This window comes from Durio zibethinus, unplaced genomic scaffold (assembly GCF_047325235.1).
Source record: "Durio zibethinus cultivar Kanyao isolate XHJ-2024 unplaced genomic scaffold, ASM4732523v1 HiC_scaffold_402, whole genome shotgun sequence".
Lineage (NCBI taxonomy): Eukaryota > Viridiplantae > Streptophyta > Magnoliopsida > Malvales > Malvaceae > Durio > Durio zibethinus.
Genome location: NW_028323025.1, coordinates 607,501 through 612,500, shown reverse-complemented (window position 1 = coordinate 612,500; position 5,000 = coordinate 607,501).

The window sequence follows — 5,000 nt, the reverse complement described above, 5'->3', positions numbered from 1 at the left end:
CGCAACAAGGGCCAACGTGAGCCGATGGTGGTCGAGCCAACCGCCCGCACCAGCTCGAGGCATGTGCCCACACCAAGGCCCGGCATGTATCGATGGTGTTCGACGTAGGGGCAATCTTCTGCTGATGGTGGTCGAGGCAAGAGCCCGCACCAAGGGCCAGCGTGTGCCCATGGTGGTCGAGGCAACCGTCCGCACCAGGGCCCAGCGTGTGCCGATGGTGGTCGAGGCAACCGCCCGCACCAGGGCCCAGCGTGTGCCGATGGTGCTCGAGGCAACCGCCCGCACCAAGGGCCGGCTTGTGCCGATGGTGTTCGAGGCAACCGCCCGCACCAGGGCCCAGCGTGTGCCGATGGTGGTCGAGGCAACCGCCAGCACCAGGGCCCAGCGTGTGCCGATGGTGGTCGAGGCAACCGCCCGCACCAGGGCCCAGCGTGTGCCGATGGTGGTCGAGGCAACCGCCCGCACCAGGGCCCAGCGTGTGCCGATGGTGGTCGAGGCAAGCGCCCTCACCAAGGCCGAGCGTGTGCCGATGGTGGTCGAGGCAACCGCCCGCACCAGGGCCCAGCGTGTGCCGATGGTGGTCGAGGCAACCGCCCGCACCAGGGCCCAGCGTGTGCCGATGGTGGTCGAGGCAAGCGCCCGCACCAAGGCCGAGCGTGTGCCGATGGTGGTCGAGGCAAGCGCCCGCACCAGGGCGCAGCGTGTGCCGATGGTGGTCGAGGCAAGCGCCCTCACCAAGGCCGAGCGTGTGCCGATGGTGGTCGAGGCAACCGGCCGCACCAAGGGCCGGCGTGTGCCGATGGTGTTCGAGGCAACCGCCCGCACCAGGGCCCAGCGTGTGCCGATGGTGGTCGAGCCAGGAGCCCGCACCAAGGGCCGGCTTGTGTCGATGGTGTTCGGGGCAACCGCCCGTACCAGGGCCCAGCGTGTGCCGATGGTGCTGGGGGCAAGCGCCCGCACCAGGGCCCAGCGTGTGCCGATGGTGCTGGGGGCAAGCGCCCGCCCCAGGGCCCAGCGTGTGCCGATGGTTATCGGGGCAATCGGCCGCACCAGGGCCCAGGGTCTGCCGATGGTGCTCGAGGCAACCGCCCGCACCAAGGCTCAGCATGTGCCGATTGTGATCGAGGCAACAACCCACACCAGGGCCCAGCTTGTGCCGATGGCGGTCGAGGCAAGTGCCCGTACCGAAGGGCAGCCTATGCCGATGATGGTCGATGCATGTGCCATCACCATGCGTCATCATGTGCCATTGATGGTCGAGGCCTTGGCCGAAGTTCGATTTTGAGCCACGGTGCCCATGCTTGGCTCCAGCATGTGCTGGTGCCGCATTTTTTTCACTCGGGACAGCATCGCCGGAGCATCGCCGGAGCATCGCCGGAGTACCGCCGGAGAACCTGACCGGCGGCATTGGGGTTCCGGCGATTGGGAGGGGGGCCGGGGGGGTGTGCGCACATGATGTGCGATGGGTGCTGGTACTTGGCCTTGTGTTGGCCCCCTATCCCTCATCAAACCTCTGAGAATTCACACCCCCTTAAAGAGCATTTGAGATTTTACAGGTTTGCTACCAGTAGCCGTTAAAGTGTCTGAAATGGGGACACTTTTTTCAAACGGTCACAAAATCTTCTCTACTTCGAGTTTTTAGCTGAATTTTTTTGTGCATGCCAACAAAAATAGAAGGATCATGCCTACAAAATTTGGGGCCAAAAATCCTTATAAAAAAATTTTAAAAAATCCCGAACCGCAAAAAGTTTCGAAAATCGTGAAAAATAGAAAACGAGTCATCTTCCAACGAAACTTCACGTGAAGGCTTAGGGGACCATTGTATGAATTTACAAGCCATAAAAATGGCATTGGCACGGCAGAAATTTGAAGATGTGCCTAAACCCACCAGGGCCCAGCGTGTGCCGATGGTGCTCGAGGCAAGCGCCCGCACCAGGGCCCAGCGTGTGCCGATGGTGGTCGAGGCAAGCGCCCGCACCAGGGCCCAGCGTGTGCCGATGGTGGTCGAGGCAACCGCCCGCACCAGGGCCGATAGTGTGCCGATGGTGCTCGAGGCAACCTGTCGCACCAGGGCCCAGCGTGTGCCGATGGTGATCGAGGCAACCTGCCGCACCAGGGCCCAGCGTGTGCCGATGGTGGTCGAGGCAAGTTCCCGCACCAGCGCCCAGCGTGTGCCGATGGTGCTCGAGGCAACCGACCGCACCAGGGCCCAGCGTGTGCCGATGGTGCTCGAGGCAACCTGCCGCACCAGGGCCCAGCGTCTGCCGATGGTGCTCGAGGCAACCTGCCGCACCAGGGCCCAGCGTCTGCCGATGGTGCTCGAGGCAAGCGCCCGCACCAGGGCCCAGCGTGTGCCGATGGTGGTCGAGGCAAGCGCCCGCACCAGGGCCCAGCGTGTGCCGATGGTGGTCGAGGCAACCGCCCGCACCAGGGCCCAGCGTGTGCCGATGGTGCTCGAGGCAACCTGCCGCACCAGGGCCCAGCGTGTGCCGATGGTGCTCGAGGCAACCGACCGCACCAGGGCCGAGCGTGTGCCGATGGTGGTCGAGGCAAGCGCCCGCACCAGGGCCCAGCGTGTGCCGATGGTGGTCGAGGCAACCTGCCGCACCAGGGCCCAGCGTGTGCCGATGGTGCTCGAGGCAACCGACCGCACCAGGGCCGAGCGTGTGCCGATGGTGCTCGAGGCAAGCGCCCGCACCAGGGCCCAGCGTGTGCCGATGGTGGTCGAGGCAACCTGCCGCACCAGCGCCCAGCGTGTGCCGATGGTGCTCGAGGCAACCTGCCGCACCAGGGCCCAGCGTATGCCGATGGTGGTCGAGGCAAGCGCCCGCACCAGGGCCCAGCGTGTGCCGATGGTGGTCGAGGCAACCGCCCGCACCAGGGCCCAGCGTGTGCCGATGGTGGTCGAGGCAACCTGCCGCACCAGGGCGGAGCGTGTGCCGATGGTGGTCGAGGCAAGCGCCCGCACCAGGGCCCAGCGTGTGCCGATGGTGGTCGAGGCAACCTGCCGCAGCAGGGCCCAGCGTGTGCCGATGGTGCTCGAGGCAACCGACCGCACCAGGGCCGAGCGTGTGCCGATGGTGCTCGAGGCAAGCTGCCGCACTAGGGCCCAACGTGTGCCGATGGTGGTCGAGGCAACCGCCCGCACCAGGGCCCAGCGTGTGCCGATGGTGATCGAGGCAACCGACCGCACCAGGGCCCAGCGTGTGCCGATGGTGCTCGAGGCAACCTGCCGCAGCAGGGCCCAGCGTGTGCCGATGGTGCTCGAGGCAACCGACCGCACCAGGGCCGAGCGTGTGCCGATGGTGCTCGAGGCAAGCTGCCGCACCAGGGCCCAGCGTGTGCCGATGGTGGTCGAGGCAACCGCCCGCACCAGGGCCCAGCGTGTGCCGATGGTGATCGAGGCAACCGACCGCACCAGGGCCCAGCGTGTGCCGATGGTGCTCGAGGCAACCTGCCGCACCAGGGCCCAGCGTGTGCCGATGGTCGTCGAGGGAACCTGCCGCACCAGGGCCCAGCGTGTGCCGATGGTGGTCGAGGCAAGCGCCCGCACCAGGGCCCAGCGTGTGCCGATGGTGCTCGAGGCAACCGACCGCACCAGGGCCCAGCGTGTGCCGATGGTGCTCGAGGCAACCTGCCGCACCAGGGCCCAGCGTGTGCCGATGGTGGTCGAGGCAAGCGCCCGCACCAGGGCCCAGCGTGTGCCGATGGTGGTCGAGGCAAGCGCCCGCACCAGGGCCCAGCGTGTGCCGATGGTGCTCGAGGCAACCGACCGCACCAGGGCCCAGCGTGTGCCGATGGTGGTCGAGGCAAGCGGCCGCACCAGGGCCCAGCGTGTGCCGATGGTGGTCGAGGCAAGCGCCCGCACAAGGGCCCAGCGTGTGCCGATGGTGGTCGAGGCAAGCGCCCGCACCAGGGCCCAACGTGTGCCGATGGTGCTGGGGGCAACCGCCCGCACCAGGGCCCAGCGTGTGCCGATGGTGATCGAGGCAACCGCCCGCCCCAGGGCCCAGCGTGTGCCGATGGTGGTCGAGGCAAGCGCCCGCACCAGTGCCCAGCGTGTGCCGATGGTGGTCGAGGCAAGCGCCCGCACCAGGGCCCAGCTTTTGCCGATGGTGATCGAGGCAACCGGCCGCTCCAGGGCCCAGCGTGTGCCGATGGTTATCGGGGCAACCGGCCGCACCAGGGCCCAGGGTCTGCCGATGGTGCTCGAGGCAACCGCCCGCACCAAGGCTCAGCATGTGCCGCTGGTGATCGAGGCAACAACCCACACCAGGGCCCAGCTTGTGCCGATGGCGGTCGAGGCAAGTGCCCGTACGGAAGGGCAGCCTATGCCGATGATGGTCGATGCATGTGCCATCACCATGCGTCATCATGTGCCATTGATGGTCGAGGCCTTGGCCGAAGTTCGATTTTGAGCCACGGTGCCCATGCTTGGCTCCAGCATGTGCTGGTGCCGCATTTTTTTCACTCGGGACAGCATCGCCGGAGCATCGCCGGAGTACCGCCGGAGAACCTGACCGGCGGCATTGGGGTTCCGGCGATTGGGAGGGGGGCCGGGGGGGTGTGCGCACATGACGTGCGATGGGTGCTGGTGCTTGGCCCTTGTGTTGGCCCCCTATCCCTCATCAAACCTCTGAGAACTCACACCCCCTTAAAGAGCGTTTGAGATTTTACAGGTTTGCTGCCAGTAGCCGTTGAAGTGTCTGAAACGGGGACACTTTTTTCAAACGGTCGCGAAATCTTCTCCGGTTCGAGTTTTTAGCTGAATTTTTTTGTGCATGCCAACAAAAATAGAAGGATCACGTCCACAAAATTTGGGGCCAAAACTCCTTCTAAAAAAATTCTAAAAAATCACGAACCGCAAAAAGTTTCGAAAATCGTGAAAAATAGAAAACGAGTCATCTTGCAACGAAACTTCACGTGAAGGCTTAGGGGACCATTGTATGAATTTACAAGCCATAAAAATGGCATTGGCACGGCAGAAATTTGAAGATGTG